This window comes from Schistocerca cancellata, chromosome 1 (genome assembly GCF_023864275.1).
Source record: "Schistocerca cancellata isolate TAMUIC-IGC-003103 chromosome 1, iqSchCanc2.1, whole genome shotgun sequence".
Classification (NCBI taxonomy): Eukaryota; Metazoa; Arthropoda; class Insecta; order Orthoptera; family Acrididae; genus Schistocerca; species Schistocerca cancellata.
In genome coordinates this window covers 354617724-354636403 of record NC_064626.1, presented here as the reverse complement: position 1 = coordinate 354636403, position 18680 = coordinate 354617724, and the positions used below count along the sequence as shown (strand labels likewise).

At 45.8% G+C, this 18680-nt stretch overlaps 1 protein-coding gene across 1 annotated transcript in view; it reads right to left on the bottom strand.

The window, feature by feature from the left end:
* LOC126175785 (uncharacterized) overlaps positions 1–18680 on the bottom strand; it is a 635812-nt gene that overhangs the window by 73123 nt on the left and 544009 nt on the right. The gene's annotated exons all lie outside the window — the stretch shown is intronic.

The window sequence follows — 18680 nt, the reverse complement described above, 5'->3', positions numbered from 1 at the left end:
CTCCGGACATGCTTTACAGTGCTCTTCACAACATTATTCCTCGACTACAGCTATTGTTGAGGAATTATGGTGGACATATTGAGCATTTCCTGTAAAGAACATCATCTTTGCTTTGTCTTACTTTGTTACGCTGAAGCGTCATCTGTCGGACATTTTTTTAACGTTTGTATTTTTTTTGGTTCTAATAAAAACCCATGTCAGTCCAAGCATGTGTGTCAATTTGTACCTCTCTATCTACATTATTCCGTGATTTATTCAGTTTTCAAATTTATACTGAGTTTTTGATCACCCAGTACTCATAACCATACCGTGAATGAAGTTGGTCAATTTTTTGGTGTATCAGCGTGCTGTGTTCAACGCGTCTACAAGGAATGATGTATTTCTCGCAACCGTGTAACACGGCGCAGAACCAGTGGTCTTAAAATGATTCTGACAGTGACCCCAGACTAGAGTCACACCTTGCCTATGTGAATTAGATCAGACTCCACAGGAATTGCAGCTGACAATGAATAAAGGACAGTCTCAACCAGTTTTCGAGCGGGAGTCACACCTTGCCTATGTCAAAAAAATGGTTCAAATGGCTCTGAGTACTATGGGACTCAACATCTTAGGTCATAAGTCCCCTAGAACTTAGAACTACTTAAACCTAACTAACCTAAGGACATCACACACACCCATGCCCGAGGCAGGATTCGAACCTGCGACCGTGGCAGTCCCGCGGTTCCGGATTGCCTATGTCAATTAGATTTAGACTCCACAGGAATTGCAGCTGACAATGAATAAAGGACAGTCTCAACCAGTTTTCGAGCGAACGCAGTCCAGGGTACTGTATGCAATGAACATCTGGAGTCCCATTCGACGCCAAAGGGCATTACTCACAGCTGCGCTGCGGCTTCAGTGGTACGAACAACACGAACTGGGCTGTAGCTAACTCGAGACGTGTAGCGTGGTCCGACGAGTCGCGATGCTGCCTGTTAGGCAAGCCAGCGAGTGCACCGACTGCTCACCCACGCGTGTGACTCGTAGTGTCTGGGTGTAGTGATGTGTTCGGGATGTTTTTCGTGCCATGATGTGTGCTCACTCATTTAAGTCAATATGAATATGAACCAGGATTTTTATTTTAACGTTATCGGCGACAAAGCAGTGACCTTTCTTCTTCTTCATGTTCATAATGAGTATGCTCTGGACACTCCCGTCTTCCAAGACAACAGCTGTCTTCCCATGGCAGCACGCCTAAGTTTCTACTTTGACGAACTGTCAGGCACCCTATCACACGTCTAGTGGTCCGCTATCCTACCCTATCTTAATCCTCTTGCAAAACCCACTAAAGAGCCAAAGAAATTGATACACCTGCCTAAGCCGGCCGCGGTGGCCATGCCGTTCTAGGCACTTCAGTCCGGAACCGCGCGACTGCTACGGTCGCAGGTTCGAATCCTGCCTCGGGCATGGATGTGTGTGCTGTCCTTAGGTTAGTTAGGTTTAAGTAGTTCTAAGTTCTAGGGGACTGATGACCTCAGATGTTAAGTCCCATAGTGCTCAGAGCCATATGAACCATTTTTTTTTTTTGAACAACTGTCTAATATCGTGTAGGGCCCCCGCGAGCATGTAGAAGTGCCGCAACACGACATGGCATGGACACTACTACTGTCCGAAGTAGTGCTGGAGATAACTGACACCATGAATCCTTCAGGGCTGCCCATAAATACGTAAGAGTACGAGGGGTGGAGATCTTTTCTGAACAGCAAGTTGCAAGGGATCCCAGATATGCTCAATGATGTTCATGTCTAGGGAGTTTGGTGGCCAGCGGAAGTGTTTAAACTCAGAAGAGTGTTCCTGAAGCCACACTGTAGCAATTATGGAAGAATGAGGCGTCGCATTGTCCTGCTGAAATTGCCCAAGACCATCGGAATGCACAATGGACATGAGTGGATGCATGTGATCAGACAGGATGCTTACTCAAGTGTCACCTGTCAGAATCGTATCTAAACGAATTAGGGGTCCCATATCACTCCAACTGCACAGGCCACACACCATTACAAGAGCCTTCACCAGCTTGAACAGTCCCCTGCTGACATGCAGGGTCCACGGATTCATGAGGTTGTGTCCATACCCGTACACGTTCGATGCCATTTGAAAAGAGACTCATTCGTCCAGGCAACATTTTTCTCTCATCAACACTCCATTGCCGGTGTTGACGGGCCCAGTCGAGCCTTAAAGCTTTGTTTCGTGCTGTCATCAAGAGTATACGAGTGGTCTTTCTGGTCCGAAAGCCCATATCGATGATGTGTCGTTGAATGGTTCGCACGCTGACACTTGTTGATGGCCCAGCACTGAAATCTGCAGAAATTTGTGGAAGGGTTGCACTTCTGTCACGGTGAACGATTCTCTTCAATCCTCGTTGGTTCCTTTCTTGGAGGATCTTTTTCCGGCCGCAGTGATGTCGGAGATTTGATGTTCTAGCGGACTCCTGATATTCACGGTACACTCGTGAAATGGTCGTATGGAAAATCCTCACTTCTTCGCTACCTCAGAGATGCTGTGTCCCATCGCTCCTGCACCGACTACAGCACCATGTTCAAACTCACTTAAATCTTGACAATCTGCCATTGTAGCAGCACTAACCTATCTAACAACTGCGCCAGATACTTGTTGTCTTATATAGGCGTTGCCGAACGCAGCGCCGTATTCTGCCTGTTTACATACGAGGTGCGACAATAAAGTAATGAGACTGATTTTCTTTGCAAGATGTGGCAACCTTGCAGGCTTGCATAGGCACAATATCTTTGATCTGATCGAAGATTATCCGTAAAAATGATTGCAGAAGAACTGAACATCAATCGAGAAACGGTCCATCTAATAAAAACTGAAGATTGAATTGGATTCTGCATCACGATAATGTGTCATCCGATACTGCTCTGTCAGTACAGCAGTTTTTAACCTCAAAACAAATTTCAGTACTATCACAACCACCTTATTCACCAGATAACGCTCCGTGCGATTTTTTTCTATTTCCAAGAATCAAAACGGCGGTCAAGGAACACCATTTTCAAACAAGATGTCCAAAAAGCTGTGACGAGGATCTTGGAGGATATTACAGAAGATGAGTTCCAGAGAAGTTACCATCAATGGCACAAGCGCTGGAAAAAGTGTGCTCAATCAGAAGGGAACTACTTTGAAGGAGACAACACTAAACTTGACTAAAACGGTAAGCAAACTTTTTTTCACATCAGTCTCATTACTTTCTTGTCGCACCTCGTATATCTGTATTTGAATACGCATGTCTATACCAGTTTCTTTGGCGCTTTAGTGTATCTAGGACTGTTAGAACACCAAAGTTTAGATTTACATCGTAAATGAAATACAGAATCCAATGCGTCTTAACTGCCAAAACAGGCATACTTGTCGATCACAGTGCCATACACTACGAATGGAAAACATGTAATAAAAATGAGGGGTTCCTGTTTGAAAATACAAACCTGATCCCGCCCATGTAAAAGTTGGTTTTAGGAGGTGGCCAGTTGTAGCCCAGGCAGATGTCCCCTTTACTAATATTACCTTTTGATCTAGAACATTTTATTGAGAGGTATTGCCGTAGTTGTAAGATAAGTCAGGACCATTGTGCTACTGATTTCCCTACATTTCAGCAAAGAAGGAACCTCTTACTAGCAGGAAGAACAGAATCAGAAAAGTTGCATTAACAGCTGTTACGAAATCGTACATCGCTTTTGTAGGGCTTAGCTGATTAGTCAAATGTAAATTACACTGCGTTTTTGCCCGAATATTCACCGAGCGCGGTGGCGCTTTGGTTAGCACAGCGGACTCGCGTTCGGGAAGACGACGATTCAAACCCGCATCCAGCCATTCTAATTTAGGTTTTCCATGATTCCATTGAAAGAGCAAAGCCCAATTCCTCTCCCATCCTTCCTAATCAAATGGGACCGATCACCTCGTTGTTTCGTCCCCTCCAAATCAACAAACGGACCCGAATATTCACAGCCAACGAAGAGTGGGAAATAGACAGACTGCCGCGCGGGATTAGCCGAGCGGCCTTACATATCATATAAAATTGCTAGCCAAGATGTGTTACTTGCCTGTGGAGAGGTGCATCCAAGCAGCCACTAGACCCATATTTAATAACCAGCTAAACACACAAAATAATGCTCATAGGTAGAGTAATGTGTATAATTTGAGATTAGTGAATACAACGGCGTGAAAAAAACGAGCAAGGCAACGCAATGGTTGAGGCACTATGATTGCTTTCGGGATGTAGTTGGTTCAAATTCCCGTTCGGACAGCCCGTTTTAACTTTACGGTAGCATCCCTCGATCAGATCAAGATAATGGTATAGTTCCATTGACAAGATCCCAGGCAATTTCCTACTCTGTCTTTGTTCCATCGGAGAGATTTTTGAGAGACTTACATGGTCGGAACGAGAGCTTTACTGAAGTGCTCACTTATCTGCCTGCCTTCGCAGGCGAGATGGCTAACAGACACTAGTATGGTGTCACTCGATTTCGGAGTAACTGACTTGAAATACGATGATGGAAGAAATATTCATCACTGGAATCTGGCCGGCAAGGAGAAGAGAGAGGCGCTATACAGGGTCTCTCCGAGAAGTCGTCCCTCGCATTTTCTCTCGTCTTTCGGCAGATATTTGCAATTTCGTTTTTGCAATGTGTAGTTGGAGTTTGCCCAAATAAATGCTGCTCACGCCGTCTTTCATGCGACACCCATTGTGAATGGGAAGCGTCGGTTTGTTTCTAGTTATAAGGAAAATGATTTGAAAGAGGAATTTTCCGTGTTCATTCGATGCAGCAATCTCTAATTATTGCGATTTTCGTTTTATCGACATGTGTTGACAGGTACAGTAAAACATGAAGAATAACCAGTACTCCAGCAGCAACTGAGCAGCACTATTACACGGCAGAAGTAGTTAGCGCAGACCAAGGCGCTATTCAGCCACTGCTGAAATACTGGTTATTCTTCAAGTTTTGCTGTACATGTTAATACATGTCGATAAAACGAATTTCGCACTAAACTAACGTGGCACCGTTCTATCAAATGGGCACAGAAAATTCCGATTTAAAAATAATTTTGTTTGTGAAGGGAAACAAACCATGCTTTCCGTCGTAAATGGACGTCGCATGAAATATGGGCGGAGCAGTATTTCTTTAGCCGGACTCCATCTACACACTGCAACAACAAAATTGCAAATACACTCCTGGAAATTGAAATAAGAACACCGTGAATTCATTGTCCCAGGAAGGGGAAACTTTATTGACACATTCCTGGGGTCAGATACATCACATGATCACACTGACAGAACCACAGGCACATAGACACAGGCAACAGAGCATGCACAATGTCGGCACTAGTACAGTGTATATCCACCTTTCGCAGCAATGCAGGCTGCTATTCACCCATGGTGACGATCGTAGAGATGCTGGATGTAGTCCTGTGGAACGGCTTGCCATGCCATTTCCACCTGGCGCCTCAGTTGGACCAGCGTACGTGCTGGACGTGCAGACCGCGTGAGACGACGCTTCTTCCAGTCCCAAACATGCTCAATGGGGGACAGATCCGGAGATCTTGCTGGCCAGGGTAGTTGACTTACACCTTCTAGAGCACGTTGGGTGGCACGGGATACATGCGGACGTGCATTGTCCTGTTGGAACAGCAAGTTCCCTTGCCGGTCTAGGAATGGTAGAACGATGGGTTCGATGACGGTTTGGATGTACCGTGCACTATTCAGTGTCCCCTCGACGATTACCAGTGGTGTACGGCCAGTGTAGGAGATCGCTCCCCACACCATGATGCCGGGTGTTGGCCCTGTGTGCCTCGGTCGTATGCAGTCCTGATTGTGGCGCTCACCTGCACGCCGCCAAACACGCATACGACCATCATTGGCACCAAGGCAGAAGCGACTCACATCGCTGAAGACGACACGTCTCCATTCGTCCCTCCATTCACGCCTGTCGCGACACCACTGGAGGCGGGCTGCACGATGTTGGGGCGTGAGCGGAAGACGGCCTAACGGTGTGCGGGACCGTAGCCCAGCTTCATGGAGACGGTTGCGAATGGTCCTCGCCGATACCCCAGGAGCAACAGTGTCCCTAATTTGCTGGGAAGTGGCGGTGCGGTCCCCTACGGCACTGCGTAGGATCCTACGGTCTTGGCGTGCATCCGTGCGTCTTTGGGGTCCGGTCCCAGGTCGACGGGCACGTGCACCTTCCGCCGACCACTGGCGACAACATCGATGTACTGTGGAGACCGCACGCCCCACGTGTTGAGCAATTCGGCGGTACGTCCACCCGGCCTCCCGCATGCCCACTATACGCCCTCGCTCAAAGTCCGTCAACTGCACATACGGTTCACGTCCACGCTGTCGCGGCATGCTACCAGTGTTAAAGACTGCGATGGAGCTCCGTATGCCACGGCAAACTGGCTGACACCGACGGCGGCGGTGCACAAATGCTGCGCAGCTAGCGCCATTCGACGGCCAACACCGCGGTTGCTGGTGTGTCTGCTGTGCCGTGCGTGTGATCATTGCTTGTACAGCCCTCTCGCAGTGTCCGGAGCAAGTATGGTGGGTCTGACACACCGGTGTCAATGTGTTCTTTTTTCCATTTCCAGGAGTGTATGTGTGGTGGATTATGTAGACGAGAGGTGTCCAGCCTTTTAGCTTACGCCGGTCACGCTGGAGGAAGACAAGTATTTTTATTTTTGAGCCGTACGTAATATACTTAACACTAACAATATCCAATAACTGCTGAGAAGAAAAAGAGAAACAACTGGTATGGGCCAGTAACAGGATAGCATCGTGTGGCGGGCGTCTGAAACTGAAAATATTCAGTTTATCATAACTGAATTAAACGGAATTTTAAGGAATTTTTTTAACGATCGTTTGGGAGATGCACATTCTTGCGGTGCAGTGATACTTAGTTTGGGTCGCATGTGGTCTGTGGGGCGCGATTTGAACACCTCTGATGTAGGTCATGCAGTCTCATTTGCTGTACATGATTTCGAGTATCATTCAAAGGCGCGTCAAATTAGATAATTCATTTCACAAAATTTTTTACAGTTTTTGGAATCTTTTTAATTTTCCGGTTTCTCTGTTTCACAACACAAAAGCAAACTACCTAAGGTAATGGATTAACTGGATTGCAGTATGGGTATGTGCCGATATTCATGTTACGTGTTCACATATGCAATGTTGACGAAGGGATATGTAAGATGTAGCTGTTTTAAACATACTGTTTTTGCGCTGTGAACTATGTAGATTATACAGGGTGAAAAGTATTTAAACCGAGAAACTCTGGGAGGTTGTAGGGAACATCAAAACAAATATTTTTTCCTAATGTCATTTTTTCCTATGAGGATTATTTAAACCAGTGGAGGCCGTATTACGCTCTTCAGTTGTTAGACGTCGCATTACGATCTTCAGTTGTTAGAGGGCGTATTACGCTCTTCAGTTGTAGGCAACTGCTGTCCACCAGTGTAGTAGTGCATTGTCTCTGTTTACTAATGGAGTGATACACCTGGAGTGAGTACACTGATATGGTTGGTGCGTACTACGTAGCGCACCACAACGGACGAGCTGCACAGCGGGTTTATCAACAACAATATCCTAATCGCCGTATCCCGCATCATACGACCTTTGCTGCTGTGTACCAACGTCTGCGTGAGACCGGGTCATTTAGCAGATTACCTGGACAGAGACGCCGTCGCACGGTAAGAACGCTGCAATTTGAGGAAGCTGACTTGCAGCATGTGGAGCGGGAGCCTTCAATCAGCACTCGTGCAATTGAACGTAACAGGGGGACGAATCAGACGAATGTAAGGTCCTTCGAGAGCAATTGTTACGTCCATTTCACTTACAGCGTGTGCACAACCTGGAACCACTTGATTATCCACTTAGAGCACAGTTTTCGCATTGGTACCTGGAACAGTGTGAAATGCATCCGACATTTCCATCCTCTGTGTTGTTTACCGATGAAGTAACGTTCGGGCGTGATGGGGGTCTTCAATATGCACAATTCGCATGTTTGGAGTGAGGATAACCCACATGCCACAGTTACTAGCGCTCATCAAGTGCGGTTCTTCGTTAATGTGTGGGTCTGTGTTGTTGGGGACTGTTTAATTTGGCCGCACCTGCTACCTAGGCCATTAAATGGCAGGCACTATTACAATTTTCTCGCCAGAGCATTGCTAGAATTGCTGGAAGACGTCCCGCTCCCTACAAGACAACGCATGTGGTTCCAACATGACGGGGCGCCGGAACATTTTAGTCGTGGTGTGAGTCGATTCCTGGATCGACGGTTCCCAGAAACGTGGATTGGCAGAGGTGGTCCTGTACCATGGCCTGCTCGATCCCCAGATATGTCCCCTCAGGACTTTTTTGTGTGGGGAGAGATGCGCAACCTTGCTTACGCAATTACTCGTGCATCAGAAGCGGATCTGGTTGCCCGGATAGTAGTAGCAGCAGCAGGAACAATTCAGGATACTCCTGGGGTTTTTGCCCGTGTCAGACAGAACATGATCCGACGGTGTAACCTGTGTTTACTTGTCAATGGAGGCATTTTTGAAAATCTACCGTAATTGAAATTGGGTTTGTTAATGTGTTGTCTCTTGGTCATAAAAAAATGGAAAAATGTTTGTTGGTTTAATTAATTTGCCGCCAGAGAAATCTTCCTCTGCCGGTTTAAATACTCCTCATAGGAAAAAATTACATTAGGGAAAAATATTTGTTTTAATGTCCCCTAAATTTTCCCAGAGTTTGTCGGTTTAAATACTTTTCATCCTGTAGAGTGCTTCCGGAGGTTATGTCCGCGGACGAGCAGTGTGGGCGAATTGCGAAGGCAGCGTGTCATTGCGTTGCGCTGGCAGCTGGCTAGATGCGAGCATAAGGGCAGGCGGCGGCCACTGCAGGCGGGACACACCAAACCAGTCGGCCGACTGGCGCGGCGCGTCGTTAAGTGTGCCGCTGCCGCTGCCGCCGCCGCCGCGCGTTATGCAACACGCCACGCCAACGGCGAAACACAGCCAGGCGGCGGCTGTTGGCAGCCCAGCCCGCTCAGACCGTCCTTCCAAAATCCATCCTTCTGCTGCCCCACGACGTCAACTACTGAAAATTTATCTTTTATGTCTTATACAGGGATACTGTAAATGATTGAGTCGTTTTCAAGGCTCTATGTTTTCCCAAGTACGACCCTACCCACCTCTGCCCATGGAATAACTATGGAACATTTCGTGTAATTGATCGCTGACGCTCCTTCTTTCAAGCATAAAGTGTTTCACATTATTACGACGTTTTCAAATTTGAATAACTCAGACTAAAAACAAGATACAGCGACAGTGAGGCCGTCTATTAGTAGTGTGGAGTGTCAGTTTTTAGCCCTTATTCGTGTAGTACTAATCGATGTGCGTTCGCGTTGGAGCGGCATTTCTGCTACGGCGAATCTGTCGTATGCGTGCAGCGTGCCTTTCGTAATCATTTCAAGATTCAATGTACAAATACGAGAACTATTCGAGAAGTAAAGTACGGTACGTCGCGAAATGTGAAAATACGATGAGGCTTTGCATAGATGTTTGGGCAGTGTCTCTAAGCATGCCTGTCGATCGCGTCACGTCGCTCTATTCAGTTCTGAGCTCATAGTAAGCAAGTAAAGATGCCTAGAACAATAGTGTCTCCCGCTAGGTGTGAGTGCCTGCTGAAAGATTTCGTCCGATTTCATGCAGTCCCACATAACGTACCTGTGTTTCCTTCATCATAACAAATCTAGGTCACACATTGCAGGGCAGTGAGGACGCTTCTGCAGAGTTTTCGTCGGGACGTGTTTGATCATCCGCCATACGGATCGGGTTTGATTCCCTCTGATGTTCATCTCTGCTTACATAAACCGCTGACTATGAAGACAACATTTTGGTACAGACAACAAACTGCAGAATAGCGTAGAGAAGTGGTGAAAAGCATAGGTGGTTGCCTTGTATGACGAGGGTGGTGGAAAGTTGGTACAACGCTACGGCAAATGTCTAAGTCGATACGGCGACTATGCAGAGAATTAGCTGGTACGTGTAGCGAACTGTTGCAAATAAAACGTTTTTGATTTCACTCTGGTTTCCATTTCGCGTCCGATCGTACCTTACTTTCCAGATATCCCTTGTATGACCGATGCATGAACAGAACTGTAAATCAGCAAGTTTGCATTTAGCACTCCACAAATGCTCCATGAGTGCTCCTCTAGTTATACGACACACGTCCAAGTGGAGGAAAATTCGTTCCATCTCTTTTGTGCAAACATCCTGTCACTGGTCATCGCATCTACACTGAAACTTGTCTGAGCTATCCAGCGTTCTTGGCTATATAAACACGGTCCTTAAAGTACCCCTAAAAGGAAACAGTCACAAGGTTTTAGATCAGGAGAACTGGGGAGGGGGGCAAGGGAACAAAGCCAGATCGTCTTTACCACTACACCCAATCCAGCGATGCTGAAGCTCGTCGCTTACGTAGCGTCTTTTTGGAAGACGAAATTCTCGGAAACAAGCAAAACTCCATCAATCCAGGTAACAGGTACCCGTCACATTCTTCTCACAGGAGAAAAACGGCCCGTACATCTTCGTCTGTGACATTGCACAGAAAACATTAACCTTCGGCGAAACTGCTTCATGCGCCACGATTTCTGAGGATTTTTACTGCCCCACACTGTGGCGATTAACTTTTCCACATAAATGGAAGGTTGCTTCGTCACTGCAGGGGAAATGTTCATTCTAAAGTGCATCCTCCACTGTCATGCAAAATTTATGGCGCAGGTTCCAATTGTTGCGCGAGCTGCAGGTACGGTCTGAAATGTAATCTCCGTCGCTAACTCCCACACCGTTTGTTGGGGTATTCCAGCTCGTGGCTTGCGGGGACGGCTGAATTTTTTGGGCCGCGTGCGAAACTTTCCCTCACCCTCTCCACGGCTGCATCTGGCACATTTGGTCGAAGGGTACTTTTCTTTTTACAAAGACAACCAGTGTCCCTAAATTCTCGATACCAACACAGGTCGGTCTGTTTACACGACGTTTCTTTTGTATAACACATAAATCCACGCTTCAGCTCGGTTTAATGCAAATTCCTTGATTTTACGGTTCTATTCATCCATTAGTCTTATTTGTACATCTAATACACTGGAAAATATAGAGCTTTGAAAACGAGTGTCATGTATAGCACCCCTATATATGAATGAAGAAAGAAATTCCGGGTAAATTTTAATTTATGCATAGGACTAGAAATTTTTTGTTTTAAGAAGAAACATTCGATTGGATAAGGCTATATCTTTTACATGCATGCACATGGAACCTTGGGCAAACTTTTACTACTGCACTTAGTATCGAAGTTTTCATTAACGTTTCACATAAGCTGTATGTGCCCTTCACCGGACACTCTAGAATCATCCAGACGATAACCAAATCCGTCCCATACTTTTGAACTGAAATAGCTGATGCCAGTATAAACAGAAGTAACGCTCTTACACAATTTATTCATGGGAAATTTGTGATTGTTGCCTAATAGGACGATACCCTCCTGTTCCGGCTGCTTTTGCACAAAGCAGTAGCACGAGGGAACTTCATTAATTAACGCAAGACATTTTTTCTCGGCCAATTTCGGTTGAAGAAATTCGGAATTTGTTGTGGGACATTGTGGAATATTCCCGCTTCAGCTCGTGCAGTTTCAGTAAATTCCGATAGGTGGCACCGCTATAAGTAGCCTTCTACATGGCACCTGTAACGGCGGTGTGTTCCAAGCAGAGAGCTGCCATTTAGTTTCTTTTGGTGGGAAACCAGAGCAACGCAGATGTTTATAGGCGCTTGCAGAATGTGTAAGAGACCTGACAGTCAACAAGACCCCAATGAGTCCTTGGGTGAGCGTCTGTTATCGTCGCAACTTGGTCGCACAAATCTTTCCGACCTCTCGCGTGACAGCCGGCTGTACACAGCTGTGACTCTTGCAATGTTGCGACGTGCCGACACTCTCATTCGAGGTGATCGACGGATCACAGTCAAACACCTCGCCGCATCTCACACAAGTCTGCGCACCTGAGAGGAGCTCTCAAGACTTCATTGGATCGTTCTTCCTTATCCAGCTTACAGCCCGGATACCCGGATACCACACCTTTCCGCTTCAGTATGTTTGGACCAATGAGGGATCAGTCCGCGGGAAGCAGTACGTGTATGATGGGGAGGTTCCTGTTTGCAGCAAGACGTTTGCTCCAATGTCGACCAATACAGTGATACCATGCGGGCATACAGAGCTTCCCAGTAAGCTGGCGTAAGACTGTAGCATTGAACGGAGACTATTTTGAAAAATACGGTTTTGTAGACAAAAAAGTTGAGGACAATATCATGTATTGGAATCCTGAATAAAACCAATCTGCTTTCAGACCGGCCATCGCACAAATTAATGAGGGCTATTCGTTTATTAAGGTCAGTTCGTTCGAGAAATGGAAACCACAAGGAAAATCCTTTGAAGCTTTGCACAGATATGTCTTGCATGCCCATCGACCGCGCCATGTCGCTCTTTTCGCTTCTGAGCGCACAGTGAGCACGTAAAAATGCCTTGAAAATAGTGTCTCCTGCCAAGTATGAGTGTATGCCGAGAGTTATCATCTGATTTCATGCAGCCCACATAACGTAACTGCGTTGCACTTCCTTCTTCTTGACAGGCAATGAAGGGCAATGAAGGGCAATGAAGTTGCTCCTGAAGCGTTTTCGGCGGGAAGAGTTTGATCACCCACCATTCAGCCCGGACTTGGCTCCCTCTGATTTTCATCTCTGTTCACATGACCCGTTGGCTGTGATGACATCATTTTGGCACAGACAACGAGCTGCAAGACAACGTAGAGAGTTGGCGGTAAGCACAGGCAGCTGCTTCCTATAAGGGTATTGGAAAGTTGGTACAAGGCTACGACAAATGTCTAAGAGGGAGCGGCGAATATGCAGAGAACTAGTGTTGGAAGGTGTTCGATTTTCACTGAGATTTCCATTTCGCGCCCGATCGGACCTTAACAATCGAATAGCCCTGGTGTAATACTTTTCAGTTATTATAAAATTAGCTGTTGCTTGAAAACTAAAACTGTCATCAAAACGAGTTTTCTGCAGCAAATGCATGGCAAACGTGACCGTAATATGACATGTGCTTTAATCTGACCTGTTACACCAAGCTGCTCTGACAGTTACGGCGATGAAAATGTAAAGTGAAACATGAATATCGGCGTTTTGCACGCACAAAAGCTTGATTAGAGGAAAGGCCGTATTAAGGAATGCAAATCGAATCATATACTGTATATGAAGGGATTAATCCCAAGTTGTTAAATTTCTTCCTTCTTTTTCTCTGGCAAAACTCTGCAACGGGTAATCGCAAATGGGGCAGTGTGGTCGTTAATGTGTGCATAAACGCATGTAAGTGCTGTTTGGGTACAAAGCACTTTGATGATAGGCACACACTAAAGGTATTTTCTCATCACGTAAGCTGGAGCTTATCCCCCATGACGGAGGATGAGGACATGCGCTGCACCTCTGCGACTGGAAAAGTAATTGCAGCGCTGTGCGCACAGGAGATAGACGAGATGGCGCAGTAACCACGGCTTTACAGCAAAATGTCGACTGAATAATCACGGTCTGGCGTGATGTTAAAGCAATTCTTCGTATACTGGCCATCGGAGGGTAAACAGCGCCGTCTTACACGATGAATCTCAAGGCAATTGCTTTCGGTCATTTCGTATACCAACGTAAAAGGTGCTCTTCCATGGAGGCCTGTTGCTTATACAGCTATAGCTGAACCGCTTAAATGCATGCGCTTCCACCAATTTTGATTACATTTATTGGTACATACACCATCATCTGTTAGACTTAATAACCACGTATGAACGCGAATGTTCCAGACGTAATGTAAGTTACATTTCTAACTATTTGGCGTAATCGCCGTGAATGGTTCGTCGGTTTCTTTCGTTTAAAATGTTAGTGTTATGTGATATAGACTCTCCCACGTAGCTATAACTGCCTGAATTACCATTCGGAATTACACCGCATTTCAGTACTTCTAAATTCACAAAGTCGCAGCTGACTTTTTTCGTTCTGTTTACAACATTCATACATACTTTTTGGAAGTATCTGACTACGTCTGTTACATTTGGCTGGAAAAAAACTGTTTATTTTTTATGGAGGGCGGGTAATCATAATAAATAGGATATTGTTTACTCAACACAACGGGAACGGCCGCGATCTCTTAACTTCACTCAGCTGTCCTTGGCGTAACAAATTCCATTACGTAGAATGCTTAATGCAGAAATGAAAATGAAAAACATGTATGTTCATGGCGATTATTTCATTAAACCCACAGAAACCAAGGCATATTCGTTTGTTATAAGTTTCTGGAAGTCATATTGCTAAGTCACACTAGGAGCCTCTTAGCAGTCTGTTGCTAGAAGAACTTGGCATCGCCAATTTCTTCTTGGCAAGGTGAGGAGGCCGCATACCGTACAGTTCCTCGTCAGCAGACCTTATGTCATAGTCATGCGCCGTATTTTAATAGTCTTTGCAACATTTAGCCAAAAAAAATGTTCAAATGTGTGTGAAATCTTATGGGACTTAACTGATAAGGTCATCAGTCCCTAAGCTTACACACTACTTAGCCTAAATTATCCTAAGGACAAACACACACACCCTTGCCCGAGGGATGACTCGAACCTCCGCCGGGACCAGCCGCACAGTCCATGACCAACTGAGTACACAGAAATAAATTAGCAAAGACTTTATACCCTGGCATCGACATGTCCCCAGTTTACTACCCTTGCCAGTTGCGCGGTGCAATTGAGCTGCAGCGTGACACATTCATTCATCGGCCTCCAAAGTTTACAATATTGCATTTCCCGTCAATACCTGTATGAATATCAATTTGTGGCCAGTTTTCATAACTGCTCCGTGGTGGGTCATTTTATTTTTTATTTACATTTATCTTAGAGTGTATAATTTTAAATGTGTTACGTGGACACGTATCAACGGCGCCAGTGATACTGGTTTTATAACGAGGACGACATTTGTGCTCACTAGCACAATGACAGCAGACGCCTTTTAGATATAACATCGCTGAATTTCTGAACAGCAAGTTTTTATTAATCCTAGCATATTTTACTATTTGATTTATCACTGTTTTTACTTTGCCAGTGCATTGAATCCCTGTTGTTTCTGTTTATAACGATATTTGAAAATGCTCTAAGACCGAAATTGTACAACAGAAATAAAGAAAAAAATGACGGCTGCAGATGGTATAAAATCGTTCAGACAACGTGAATATGGGCGGGAGAACTTTGTTCATTAACTAAATTGCTCCGGCATACGAAATCCGCGATGCGAGATCAGTTCACAGCTTGCTCAGTACTGGTGCAGATTATTATGGGATGACTGAGGAGGCGTTCACCCCGCGCAGTAATATATTGCCCATAAAAGCTGTCAATCTGGCCGCTGCCGAGTAATTGCCCGAACAATATTGCGGAAGTGTAATACGGCGGACAATGGCAGCCGTAACAGGCGGCGAATAAGCCGGCATTATCCGCAGCGCACAATGGCCGGCAGCGCTCACGGCGAGGTTCACGAACCGCCGGCTCTCTCTCCACCTGGACGTGACCTTCACGCCCTCGCTCCTCCTAATCTCGTATGCCTTATATGGAATACAGGCGGTCAAGTTCTCCGGGAAAATACCGAGTACTTTTCGCCAGGCTCTGTGCACTGACTTGCGGAATACCTGGGGCGTCATAGAATCTAAAATTTTCTAACTTCGTAGGCTGGATGGTTTGAAAGAACCTCCATATCAACGTTTCACTCCCGCTCTCGGAGTCTTCTTCAGGAGCATCAATTTTTAGTGATAAACTGTGGCGACAAGAATTGGCTCGGCTCCTTTCTCAGAAACAGCCCATTCCTTCCACACGAACTAAGGATTATTGCAGCGCGATACAGGATTCTTATCTGATAGGACTGACGGAACAACGAAAAACACAAAGAAGGGTACCTAATTTTGCATTATCATGAAATAGGGGAGAAAGTGTTATGGATGAGATAAGCGATCTGGGGTGGCTGTCATTGAACGGAAGACGAGAATTTTTCACGAAATTTCAATAAACAACTTTCTCCTCCGAAAGAGGTCAGCAGCTCGTGGTCTAGTGATGAGAGGATCCATAGGGTAGTGGTTAACAGCAAGTGTCGTCAATAAAACGACTTGCACTAAGCGGCAGAACAGCCCCAGATGGGGTCTCCCGGCCAATAATGCCATACGAGCCTTTTTCTTTTCTTCCAATGAAAAGAACATGACTCCCACCTGTAGTTGTAGAACTTTGCCAGACGAAGCGTGATTCGAAAAGCAGCGTGTCAACTGCCTCCTCCGATTCCCTACTAGCTGGATCATTAAGCCCAACTGGCAATCCACTGCTCCCTCGGCCGCGATGGCATAGTGCTTCTACACGTCTAGCAGAGATTTCGATAAGTAAATAAAAACTTTTTGCGGAAGGCGGCAGGAGAATGCTACTGACCAGTAGACAGATATATATGGTATATACATTAGAGATATTCTCTAAAACAGAACACTTGAAATGAGAGGCAGCCTGTTACATGTTATGGAAGATGGATCCACTCACAATATTAATGAAATAACCTGGAACGAAAATGTTTTGTTGTGTGTCAAGACAAAAAAATGGTTCAAATGGCTCTGAGCACTATGCGACTTAACTTCAGAGGTCATCAGTCGCCTAGAACTTAGAACTAATTAAACCTAACTAACCTAAGGACATCACACACATCCATGCCCGAGGCAGGATTCGAACCTGCGACCGTAGCGGACGCTCGGCTCCAGACTGTAGCACATAGAACCGCACGGCCACTCCGACCGGCTGTGTCGAGACAAAACAGTAAAATATTACTGAACACAGGAATGAAACATGAACAAGTACAACCGTTGCAGCCCCTTTCAGACAGCATACTAGCCGGAAACTGCACATAAATAATAGAATTGGAAATCAAGATGGAAATAAACAATAGCTATCTTCTGTGTTTGAAGAAAACGCCCGTCGACCGAGATGCAAACGGTTACATCGTTTGTAAAACCGCTAAACGTGGCGTGAGCGTATCATTCAAAAACTGCGGCACTATACCGAATTGCTTAGCCCATGGCTGCGAAAAACTAAAGGAAGCAAGCTCATAGATACCGCAAATGATGGCAACGCGCGTTCTACTGCTGTCACGAAATGGCTTCAACAAAAACTGCAACGAAATGAGGCCGCGAGAGCGGCACCCCACACTTTTGTCAATTTCGATATCCCTACACAGTAATCTTCCGCTGGCATAAAGAAGTTACCGTAGCCAAAGTAACGGAGGATGGTGGTTACAATTAGTTCCGGCCAGTGACGGCCCGACCTCCCAGTCCAGGAATTGGGCAGATTGAAGTGGCGCCACTCTCGCGAAAGCGAACAAACTGGGCACCCTTGCACGCCGAAGCAGCCATTGCTTGAAATTTAAAGAAAGGCCTCGGAACCTATGTAGAATATCGGAACCTATGTAGAATATCAGAGTCTTTTCTACAATTAACTATATTTAATCTATGGTCCTGAAAATTTCTCAGCCCCATCAATCAATACTTCCCTATTCAGCCTGAACATCGGTAATCTCAGATTGCCAGTGAAAACTGATCTAAAATCATTTGTTGATTAAGTAATTTTATTGACTTTCGAATTAATAACCCAATAAACTCGTGATTAATGTCATTTGATTCGTAATTTTACAAGTAGACCGCATCTACGCTCGGTAATTAGCAACTCCCTCTCTGTTAGGATACTGGACAGGGCTGCACTTGCGACGTCGCCACTCCTTATGTTCTTCAGAGAAAAGTGTCTGAGTTACACGCTTACATAGAGAGTCTTTTGTCTGTTTGCACTGACAACTCTACACAAGTACCTACGTTCGCGGTCGTTAAGTGGAGGCTCAAAAATGGCTCTGAGCACTATGGGACTTAATATCGGTGGTCATCAGTCCCCTAGAACTTAGAACTACTTAAACCTAACTAACCTAAGGACATCACACACATCCATGCCCGAGGCAGGATTCGAACCTGCGACCGCAGCAGTCGCACGGTTCCGGACTGCGCGCTTAGAACCGCTAGACCACCGCGGCCGGCTAAGTGGAGGCCATCGGCCACTGTGTCGCCCGTGCTGAGAGGTAATGCCTAAAATTTGGTATTCTCGGCACATTTTTGACACCGAGGGTCCCGAATTATTGAATTACCCAACGATTTCCGAAGTGGAATATCCCAATACCATTCCGCGTTCAAAGTATGTCAGTTCCTGTCGTGCGTCCATAATCACGTCGGAAACCTTTTCACATGAATCACCGAAATACAAATGACAACTCCGCCAATACACCCCCCCCCCCGTTTGTACCTCGTGTACACGATACTACTGTATATGTGCATATCGCTAACCCGTGGCTTTCGTCACGTCAGCATATGTCATAGTGACACTACTGAGACCCCGTTATACAATTTTCTGCAGGAATCCGAGCATGAACTGCAGGGTCCTCAGATATTCATACATGAGGCATTTGGCTGCCCGGCGTGCTGGGGCATTAGTGAGGCGAGGAGCAAACTCCTCGGTGCCGTG